Here is a 12,416-nt window from a genome sequence, read left to right as displayed (position 1 = left end):
TACTTATGTCGTTTATTTACCCTGTATTATATTTTCCCTGTAAGGATAAAAACGTGAAAAATTACTCTACATTCTTACACTAAAACAAGTGCATACCTAGGAACTAAGAACTGTGGACGCTAAAAGCTAGGTAGGTAAAAACCACGTTCACTCGGAAAAAAGGAGGTAAATTAGGTACAATGCTTTCGAACTGATAAGTCCAGTTTGACTTTAGTCAAAGCATTCACAACATCCCTACTAAGTAACTAGTCATAGGTAACCTACCTATAAGTTCCGAGCCCATCTGTAGTGTTTTTATTTTTATCGCGTCCAGCAGGTTGCGGCTATAACTGGCAGTGGTGGTTCTCCTCAGATTTACACAGTTCTCAGTAATTACTCTAGTTAGTATGTCTTGGGCAATTAATGCTCGGTTCCCGGTAATGCCGAACGACATCCGCCTACCTGCCGGCCATAAAACACTCGTTTGGAGGAACCTTTAACTTAATCTGCCATAAAATACTCATTTAATCGGTCCACCTGCGAGATTGGCACCTCGTTATCAGAACACATTCTAGACGGGTGCTCGCCGCTGTTGTAGCATTTTAAGGCATTGTCGGGGCATTCCTCGGTGCTTTCATTAGGAGCGGCTCCATTCACCTGTTATCTGATGGGATCTTTTGTATATTTATTGGGGCATCAAAGCGCGGGCGGTGTAGCGCGGTAGCGGCCTTAAATTCGACAGTTAATACCTCTCATAAAGCGGGCAGTCACCGCCGGCCGGCCGATAATTCCTCTTATTGTCTCGATAAATTAGCTTAATTAGGGTGTAAAAAACGCGGCGGGCGTGGAATCTAGTGCCGCTCGGTGGGTGGCCGCGGGTCCCTGCGGGCGCTCGCGGACGATTGCGGACGATTGCGGACGCGAGCTAATTAGTAGCGAACGCTGGTAGCACTTCACCAACGACTTACCTGCCGGACAACGGCACCACCGCCGAATTAATTATCAGGGGACAGCCACGAGAAATTATGGTTTAGGGGTTCGGTGATTAATTACAGTGGGGGAAAACACGGAAATACCTAAAGGTTGGTGTGATTTATAGGAGGCTGATAAAAAAAAATATAATTGGCTATGTGAGCTGTAGCCCAGGTTGCTGCAGAATTAAAATTGTTAAAGATAAACCGGAAATAGGTACCTAAGTAGTTTGCCTGCCGCATACACTACTTTACTAGCCTCATATCTCAATTCCGTCAAAAAGCCATACAGCTAAACGTCGCCTTTCAGCCTTTTCACCCCCCAACTTTTGTTTACCCCGCAAGGGATATAGATGTGACTATATTATGTATTTTTTTAGACATCTGCCTACATCGCCTGTCTCCACACCCTCCAACAGCGAACTAATGAACTCAATATTAATTATACTTAGTTAACTAAGTATTTTTCCGACATCTGAATTACTAAACATGTGGGGACTATGATTTACCGCACATTACCGTCGTGTCGCATGCTCCTGCCTTATTTATTGTAACTCAATTAAGATACTGAGTTGTTAGTCACAATGTAGGTAGATATATCTGGTCTCGGTTCCTTCGTAAATAAATATGAGAGTAACGACAGCCTGATGACTGTGTTGAATTCTATTGTCGGTAACACATTAAAGGTGATCTGTCGTGCAAAGAAATTTCACTAAAGTGGTCGTATATTGCAAAGAAATTGTAGTGTAGGTACCTAATGCAATGGCGAACTGCGTCGCCCGCCGAGGACGCACGCTGTTGGCCGTGTTATTGATACTTTACAAATACTTACTACCTACGGGACGAGGAACACGTGGGACTGTTGTGACTGATTAAATATAATTTGTCCACAATTAATATTAGCTGGGGTGTATAAATATAGGTATGCTTATATACCTAGCGCAAATATACCTAGGTACCCTTTGCTAACACTATAAGTAGGTACCTCATAAGTTTACAAAAAGTAACTATGTTGTGCCTACTTTGACAAGGAGGGATTATCCCTTAAGTATTTACGATACTAGGGTATTATAACTTAATGGGTAGTTCTGCGTGTACCCTCATCGCTTTAGAGCTCAGTTACCATTTTCCAACTTGTTCCTTAGAACTCGATCCTTGCTGAGCAATCATCGTCACGTTTGGTTTGAACCGTCCGCTACAATTGATTCTGACTCGAGACACTCCTGTAACATTTACTAAAACGTAAAATTTAGGATTTTAACTGTAATAAGTGCTTATCTGTTGTGTTCTATCTAGGTAGGTAATGTACACAATAATTACACAAATTATAGGAGAATCTGGACGGGTTAGTAGTCGATTTAAAACGTAACCTAAGTACCTAAGTACTTACTTACTCACTTACTTAGTAACTTTAAAGTACCTAATTAAGTAGGTACCTACCTAACATCGAGTGACGATGAAAACCTATAATAAAAGACAAAACTTTGGGTCCTTTCCTAACTGCAAGCGCGATGTTATCATCGACACTGTTTTTATACGATCACCTGTGCCCAAAGGGCAAAGGGTTTCCAAATGTGATAGTGAGCAAAAACTGCAGCCGCCCGCCGCGCGGCGACCCCGCCTCATAAATCGTGGCTATCAGGCGTCATCGTGGAGGAATTAAATTTGTAAAAAATAATGTGGCTCTGAAGACCAGCTCCTCACGTCTTCATCATCAGCTGTCTCCCGCCGCGCCGCGCTCCCGCTACATGCTGTGTCACAACCCCAAAACAACCTTTATTATAAAAAAGTATTTTTTTTAATTTGTAGGTTAACGTTTTTCACGATAAGACTTTTTAACAAAGAACAGTAGTCCTACTACGTACTTATAACATAAAAAATAAAGATAAGTAGGTACTCCTAAGAGGTTAGTAGGTAGGTAATTCTAAATCATGGAAAGCCAACAACTTAAGTCTTCTTTGTTATAATTAAGTAGATTGTGGAAAATGTTTTGGTAAGTAAGTACCTACCTACCTATCTACTCTAAATCTGAAATTCCGTTCTAAACAAACAATGTTTCGCTTTCATTTTCAAATGTTGGATATTGATGAAGTTTAGCCAAAATAAATAAGTAAATCATAATTTTTTATGTAGGTACCTAAGTAGGCTCTTTCTTACTCCATTTAAACGTATACCTAGGAACTTATTTTAATTTGCGTAAAGGGAAACCTATTTAATGTGCACGGCGGCATGGGGGCCAAGTTCAACATTTATTTTTAAGATTTTCTATGCCAGCTAAGTTTAAATATTGACATTTTTGTTAAATACCTATATGTTTATAAATATATTCGGGTGTAAGTATATTGAGTACCTACTCATAGGAGTACATTTTATGATGAAAGTGGGATTCCAAGACTGGCAGTGGTAGGTACCTAATAGTGTTTATATAGTGATGGATAATAAGTAGGTACTTACTACTCCGACGGAAAGCCATAATTTCCTTTTTGTAGTTTCTCATCAATCAATTATTGTAACAGGTTTCATCGATGTAAACTATTTTTCTACTGCGTTCGCTACAAGCATTATCTAGCTATTTAGGCCTACAACAAAAAAGATATTGCAGAAACCATAAATAATAGGAAGCCAGCAGTAAGTACATCACTGGCTCGAAGTGCGGCGGGAAACTGGCCGTGTGTCGTGTAATAAATCAATCTAGCGGCGACAAGGTTGCGCTTGCGTCGTTTATGAGTCGTCGCCCGCCGCGATTTATCGCCGGGCTCGCTCTTATTAATTCAATTTAAATCGTCATTAGAGAAGTTAGAACAAGTACTGTGCCATTTTTGTGATTCTGAAACGAAAGCTGAAGTTAACGTGCCGACGGAAACGCAACTATTTCCCCTGCACCCACATTTCCGAATCATAGATCATGAGCTGTGACTCTACCTACCTACTGGAAATAAATATTTACTTTACATTTTTTGCACTTAGATTAAATCGATTGTTTAGTAGTCTTAGTAGCTTAGTTAGGTAGGTACCTAGGTACTACTCGAAAATCCAGAAACAAAATAGATCATACCAAATAGCAATAGCACAGATAGGTAATAATAAGAAAGAGCACCTAATAAGATAGAGCAACAGAATAAATTATCTATTAATTTATTTAATTATTTAAGACTGGGCATTATTAGTGTTACCTAATAATATAAACTGCAGTGGGTAATTTTTGGAAAAAAGCAAGTAGGTACTTGGTAGCTACTAATGTTGAATACCAAGTAGATAGGTGTACTAGGTACCTAAGCGCTTCTTAACTTTTTATAGCTCGGTGCTTACTTTCTTACAGACCATTTAATAAAAAAAAAACAATTCATTGATGAACAACATATTGACACTCTACTATCCTACCACATTTTGTATTTAGGTAAGCCTATAGCCTACTTAACTTACTAAACCTGCTTTTAGTGCTTAGGTAGGTACTGTAAAAAAATATTAGGTAGTACCTACTATCTAACTACCATGACTTCGTAGAATTCCATACATTTAATTTACTGCAGTCGCCAGCGATTAAAGTAAGCAAAGCTTATGGTAACCCAGTACATAGCTAACCAAATAACCGCACGGTACACATGTGTATTGTGTAGTGTGCGATCAGGCGAGGCGAGGGGCGTGTCCCGCCGGCGAGATCACAGGCCCCTCGCCCCCCCCCCTCGCCCCCCTCGCCCCCCTCGCCCCTCCTCGCCCCGCAACCCCCCGCGCCCCCGGAATGTCGCCGACAAAGAAACACGGCTCACGATCACGACAATACAATGCCGATGCCCGAGCCTACCCGCTATCTACACTCGCATCGTTCACCTATACCTACTTACCGATACCTACATAGACTTTAAATTATATGGACCAGCCAGGAACTTTACATTGTAAGAACAGAATGATGAATGTGAATGAGGCGGAAGAAGTATGTAGGAAGAGTGGCAAGTGGGAAGCTATGTAAGTAAATTCAGGTTTCGGCTTAGGGATTCAGGTCCTATCCACGAAAGTCTTAAATGAAACATGATGTCACAGCGCAAATACTTTATCTATACATATAATAAAACAGTAAAAATATTTTGTCTGTACATTTAGTATTTTTGACTGAAATGGATAGAGGGACACTTAAAATGAATAATAGAAAGCAAAAATATTTTTTTTGAATTTCTTGTCTGTCTGTATGTATGATCACGATTATTTCCGAAAGTACTGAACCGATTTACTTCAAACTTTCACCAATTGCTTTGTTTTAACTCAGAATAACATTTAAAGTTTGTTTCATCAAAATCGGTTCACAAAAAAAAAAGTTATCGACATTTGAATGAACTCAAGGCATCAGTTTGCCTGCAAATAAGTTATGAAATTAAAAATTCAAAGTCATTTATCATTATACGACAGCATTATACTTATAACATATAAATATAAGTGAAAGGCGACTAAGGGATGGGCTTACAAACTTGGGATTCTTTTTTAGGCGATGGGCGAGCAACCTATCACTTTTTGAATCTCAATTCTATCATTAAGTCAAATAGCTGAACGTGGCCATTCAGTCTTTTTAAGCCTGTTGGCTCTGTCTACCCCGCAAGGGATATAGACGTGACCATATGTATGTAGTCTACTTTAATTTCTTTAATTTCGCCATCAACGCAACGGCCTCGATGGTCCAGTGGTTAGCCTGTGAGACTGTGAAGTTGGCGGTCCAAGTTCGAATCCCAACAATTACAAGATATTTTTTTTTTAATATTTTTTTTTGTATTGTTTGAGTATTTTTTTTTTAAACTGAAAATCAAAATACTACATATAATAAAACGGTAAAAATATTTTGTCTGTATATTTAATATTTTGACTGAAACGGATAGATATTTTTTTTTTACATTTTTTGTCTGTCTGTCTGTCTGTATCTCAAATTCAAATTCAAAATTCAAATTCAAAATTTTTATTCATTATTATAGGATACTATATATCGCTTAATAATTGTCAAAACGTATTGTTTAACAACATTGGTTGACGTCAAATAAATTACTTAAAAACTAAGTTTACTGCCGCTTCCAAGGCGTCAGTGCAGAAGAAGCGGTAACAAACTGCACTGCAGCATTTTCTTCAACAACGTCAACTTTACAATATTAATTAAACTTAGAATAGAATGTGCACGAGAGAATACATTGTTCAGATTTATATATGAGATTGAATATTGAAAAAAGAAAAATATATATATATATTTTATGGATTGCCAATTTTAAAAAGATTTATGTTCAGAGTGTACTGAATTTTGATTTAAGATCAAATCAAACTACAATTAATTACGAGGTTCCTGTGCCAAGCTCGAGCCAGATGTTTTTATCATTAAGGTAATCATCAGTCCTATAATAAGCCTTCTCACAAAGTACTTTCTTTACATAATCTTTGAATTTTCGGTTGGGCATATCAAGAACAGACTCCGGCAACCTATTATAAAATCGTATACAGTTCCCCATAAATGATTTACTGACTTTGCTAAGCCTATGAAACGGCATGACTTATTTATGTTTATTACGTAAATTTCTATCAGTTGTGGCACTAACTTTTTGAAAAAAAGAGGTATTTTTCCTAACATACATTATAAGATCAAAAATGTACTGGGACCCTTCTGTAGGTATGTTTATTTTCTTAAAGAGTTGTCTTAACGAGTCTCTTGGTCCTAAGCCGTAAATTGCGCGCACGGCCCTTTTCTGAATTATAAAAATAGTTTGTATATCAGCCGCGCTACCCCATAAAAGTAAACTATAAGATAACAAGCTATGAAAATAGCTGAAATAAACAAGCCTAGCTGTAGCTACATCTGTCAATTGTCGGATCCTCCTAACAGCATAAGCGGCAGAGCTAAGTCTATTGGAAAGTTTAGAAATATGAGCACCCCACTGTAGCTTTGCATCAATTATAATTCCTAAAAACTTTGTATTTTCAACAAATTCTAATTTCTGGCCTTCCCGTATTATGTCAGTATTGGCCTGCCTTACGTTTGGAAGGGTAAATTTAATGCATTGGGTCTTATTAGCATTTAAAAGAATATTGTTGGTTGAGAACCAGATAGATATGACCGACAGTATATTATTAACCGAACTTACATTTTCGCTATGGCGATCTAATTTAAATATTAAAGAAGTGTCATCGGCAAACAGCACTATACCCGCCTGTTTTTCCACCATAAAAGGCAGGTCATTGACATATACCAAGAAGAGGAATGGTCCTAAAATTGAGCCCTGAGGAACACCCATTGAGACGCTTGATCCGCTTGACTTTACTCCATTAATATCTACAGTTTGAAGCCTATCAGTCAAATAGGATGCCATTAGTTTAGTTGATTTGTGGTCAAACCCATATTGACGAAGTTTACGCAAAAGTGTCTGATGATCTACGCAATCAAATGCTTTAGAGAGATCGCAAAAGACTCCAACTGAATCCTGTGAGCTCTCCCACGCGTCATAGATTTGAGTAACAAGTGCTACTCCCGCATCAGTGGTGGACTTCCCGGCAGTGAACCCATATTTTTGGGAATGGAAAATGTTATTGATTTTAAAATATTGTTGCATTTGATTAAGCATCATCTTCTCAAACACCTTGCTCAAAACTGGCAATATAGAAATAGGTCTATATTTGCCAAGGACTGTTTTCTACCCTTTTTTGAATAAAGGTATTAATTTACTACATTTCATTAAATTTGGAAAAATACCCTCATCAATACATTCATTAAATATAAAAGCTAGATCAGATGCAATAATGTCTATGATTTGACTTATGATACTAACAGACATACCCCAATGGTCTTCAGACTTTTTCAAATTAAGTTGTTTGAACGCCTTTAATACGAGTATATTATCAGAGTTAACATATTTAAATTTAAAGACAGATTTGATGGGAGTTGTGTTATTATTAAGATTATCTGACTGTATGATTAAGATTCTACTCGAAATTAACGCGGACGAAGTCGCGGGCAACAGCTAGTGAACAATAAACTTAAACTTTAGGCCAAACTAAAACATAACTTAAGTAGGTATAGTATTAAGCTTGGTTATTGAGGTATGATCGTAATGTTGATGATCTATGTTATTTAAATCGCAATGAAAAGAAACCTTCAAATATAAAACTAGCAACGAAATAGGTAAGTACCATGTTAGTATTTTAAATGACTTATGTATTCTATATAAAATCGAGTAGAACCTTGGTCATCCATCCACCATATAAAGTCCATGCCGCATACCGTCGGAATGTAGCGGCCCGCGCGGCTGTCCGCTCGTAATTAGTGTTCCGCGTAATTATTTATAGGATCAGTGGGGATTAGAACGGCCCAAATTTCGATCATCAACGCATTCTTCTCGTGCTGATCAACGAATTTCTTTGAAGTCGGTTTTTTTAATCACCGACCGCAGTCCCAGTAGCCGCTGATATCGGATCTCTTAACTATAAAACTACTTACTTATGTTTACAGAACATGATGGTATTAGAAACGTATAAATTAACGTTTGCTTTTAAAAAATGCGTCCACGGCAGAGTCAGCACTTGTGGATGAGTACCTACATGTTCGAAGATTGACTTAAGCGATTAGGTTTGAACTACCTACATAAAGCTTAGTTACCTAATTATACGAAACATAAAGATAGATTTACTATAGATTCCCAGAATAAAATAACAATTATCTCGCTTATGTGCTACCACAAAATATTGTCTTACATTGTTCGCAAGAAGAAGTTTTATTTTTCTGTCACAATCAAAGATTTGCATAGAATGGAAATTCAATTTTTATTGCAGAGAATTATCGAGGCGTGTGTTTCATTATCGGGATCTCTGCGTAGATTGCGTACAGCCTGTGAACAAGGCTCGGGCCAAAGCCAGCCGAAGCCAATTGCAGAACAATGAGATAATAGCAATTGAGTCTGCTTTGAGCGGCCCCTTTGTTTCGAAAGTAATACACAGGCGGGATTCGTTAATGAAGAGAAAACAATGTTACGCCAGCGGTTTCCAAACGAGACAATCGGGATGTTCTGCGGAGCGGGCGATGTGCGGAGGGGCCCGGGCGAAGGGGGAGGGGAGGGGGAGGGGGAGTGGGGGGAGGGGAGGGGAGGGTGGAGGGAGACAATGCAGAGCCTTCGCGGTGAGTTAGGGATTGAGCGTCGTTTCTGGCGAGCCAGGAAAATGAACGAGAATAAATAAGTGTTCTTATAGGTACATACTTATTTTATTACCTATCTACTTACTTACATTACCTAACTATATAAAACCTCTTATGTACGCATTTTGTTTCTGAATTGACTGGTATCTTGTTCGGCATGTCAGGAAGTATCAAGTAAATGTCTATTATTATTACCATCATCGTCCCGTCCCGGGTGCATCCTCGCCGCCGGGTCACCACGCTCCAGGCAGGAAGCATTGGAAGCAGTGCAGTTTTCCTCTGATGCCATACGAGCGAAAAACATTAGTTTGAAATTATTAACATGCCGCCGTCGGCTGCGTTCCCAGCACTCGACTAGCCAAATTGCTGAACTCCATTCAAACAGGCCTAGGAACATCATCATAATATTAACCAAACCACTACATTATCTTATCAAATTCTTTGTTCACACCTCCCTACTTAAAATTGCAAATTGGCATTAACACCCAGATATTGTAGATAAAGCCATGAAATGATCTATTGTTTGAAATACCTCTAAGCAACGAAATTATAATTTAAATAGGCTAGTTTATTACAACTTGAATCATTAAAATATTTTTATACTCGTTCAAGTCCGATGCACTATACTTAATATGTTTATCTCATATAGTCTTTATATAAATAAAAAAATAGGTAAAAAAACTTTTTAAGTTAAACGGTTTTATGTTAAACATACATTGCAATGTTTAATATAAATGTACTAAAAACCAAAAAATAATAAAATAGATACAGTCGTGGGAATTATAAACATATGCATAGACTAGACTAAAATAAAACCGTGGGGCACGTCAATTGTCTACAAATTATAGACTTAATGTGCGATAGAAGAATCGTTTAATTCGTCGTTAGGCAGTTGGCCCGCAGACGGTGCGCAAATTACTTACTATTTTGCTGGCTAGCGAGGAATCGTTTCACTGCTCGTAGTTTGTCTTTAATCGACAAAACTTATGATAAAAGTACTACTCGCTCAAGATTATGAAACCCTAAAACTCGCTTAATCGAGCTTGCTAACTTGTTTCCACATTCTAGCCCTACTTATCACACGTCCATCGTTGTCGGTTGAACAACTGCCTAATTATAGTGTAACATTACAAAACAAACATTTTAATCAACGATTGTAGACAATTGACGTGCCCCACGGTTTTATTTTAGTCTAGTCTATGCATATGTTTATAATTCCCACGACTGTATCTATTTTATTATTTTTTGGTTTTTAGTACATTTATATTAAACATTGCAATGTATGTTTAACATAAAACCGTTTAACTTAAAAAGTTTTTTTACCTATTTTTTTATTTTTTGGTTTTTAGTACATTTATATTGAACATTGCAATGTATGTTTAACCTTAAAAAGTTTTTTTACCTATTTTTATTTGTTTTTGTAACGAATAAACTCAAAAACTACTGGACCGATTTGAATGAAATTTGGCACAGGGATAGACTTAACCTTCAGGAGTAACATAGGCTACATTTTATCCCACTGCTTAGATTTTAATTTTGAATAGTAAATTGTATTCTACTTGTTGAGACCTTTCATTTGATACCCATGTTGATGGGATTGATAAAACCTAAGTTATCCGCCATTTTGTAGAGGCCGCCATCTTGGATTTCATTTTTTTATAGTATATTGTATTCTGCTTGTTGAGCCCTTTCATTTGATACCCATATTGATGGGATTAATGAAACCTAAATTATCCGCCATTTTGTAACGGCGGCCATCTTGAATTTATAATGATAATGAATAAACATAATTATATTGTCACCAAAATCCAAAGTGTATACAAAATTTCAGATTAATCGGTTGACAGGAAGAGGGTGAAATTTGAATTACTAAATTTGACCCAAGAATAAATAAAACAAACGGGGTGAGCTAAATAAAACCGTTTAATAAAAACAAAGGTGACTGACACATCCAACTATTGGAAAGACTACTTAAGTTTTGAAAATGTAAAAAACAACCTAAGAAGGGTTTTAGTTAATTTAGGTAGGTATACGAAAACAGAAAGGATCGTAGCTTTCACGTAAATATAGGAAGGTAAGGACTATAGTTTAATTTTATATCATTACCTATACATAGTACATTTTACTTATGTTTAAATTATACGAAATCAGCTTAACATTAACATAAAAAAGACGGGCCGCCGCGAACTTGGCCTGCTACTCTTCAATATTTTTTTAAGTTATGGCGGGATTTTATTAGGTACGGTACAAATTTACAGATTGAGCAATACTTTTTTAAATAAAACCATTTCTTATATAATGTTGACTGTTAACGACGTGATTCAGTACTTAAATTTCATGTTATAATTTAACATCCAGGACTCGTTCAAATTACAAAGAGTTCGTTTTTGATCATGCCCTGGCCGGGATTGAAACTCGGAACCTTATAAACCCATCGGAACGAAGCTAGGACTCTTCTAGCGTGCCTTCAGACCGCTGCCACCTCGTCCAACGTAGCCAGAAGTCCATCAATCATGTCCAAGTGTTTACCGCCGGCCGCCCCCCGCTGACCGCTGCGCTCATTACGAAGTGAGCATCACTAGCCAGCTCTCGGAGGGACTGTGTCGTTTGTTTTGGCACACAACCATTTCTCATACGAGATCGATATCGCGCGACCTCAACATTATTATCTGCCATCGTCAATAGATTGACTGACTTATTGGGTACAAGCTCATTGATGTACTTATAAGATAAGTAGATATAAACAGGAATGCTTAAGGAGTCAATCAAGAAGAATCTTGATTGACTTACCTTTCTTAGAATCTGCGCAGGACGAAATGTAGCTGGCAAATACTCTGTGTATACAGTTGTAGCGGAAGCGATGATTCGGCTCGACCGCCACCAAAGGGAAGATCTTCCGCCAGGCTAGGTGTTATGCCTGGGGAACCGCGGCTCCGACGATGTTGTGTCGGAGGTTGTATATATAGCTCCAATCCGTGAAATCTCTGAAATCGCGATTTGGGTTCTTCGCTGCTATTGGCTGAGAGCGTCGATTTCTTCGAGATGATTGACAGTTGTTGTGTGATTTGATGTTGTTGACGAGTGGCGTAGAGATGTCGCCACAGTACTCCCCCCCAAGACCGGAGGTCTGAAGTCTTGAGATCTTGCTGTGCAATCTGTGCTTCAGTTGTAGCTTGCAAGTGCCAGTTGTCTTCCAGTGAGTCGGAAGTTGCTCGAAGTCCTAGTGAGTCAGGAGTGAGCCGTTGCGTTGCTCGTAGTCTGCGGTGAGTCGAGACAGTAGAGAGCGAAGTCGACTTGTTGGCGCCGAGAGAAATCGT

This window comes from Amyelois transitella, chromosome 7 (assembly GCF_032362555.1).
Source record: "Amyelois transitella isolate CPQ chromosome 7, ilAmyTran1.1, whole genome shotgun sequence".
In the NCBI taxonomy this organism is placed as follows: Eukaryota; Metazoa; Arthropoda; class Insecta; order Lepidoptera; family Pyralidae; genus Amyelois; species Amyelois transitella.
Note: the sequence above shows the minus strand (reverse complement) of the source record.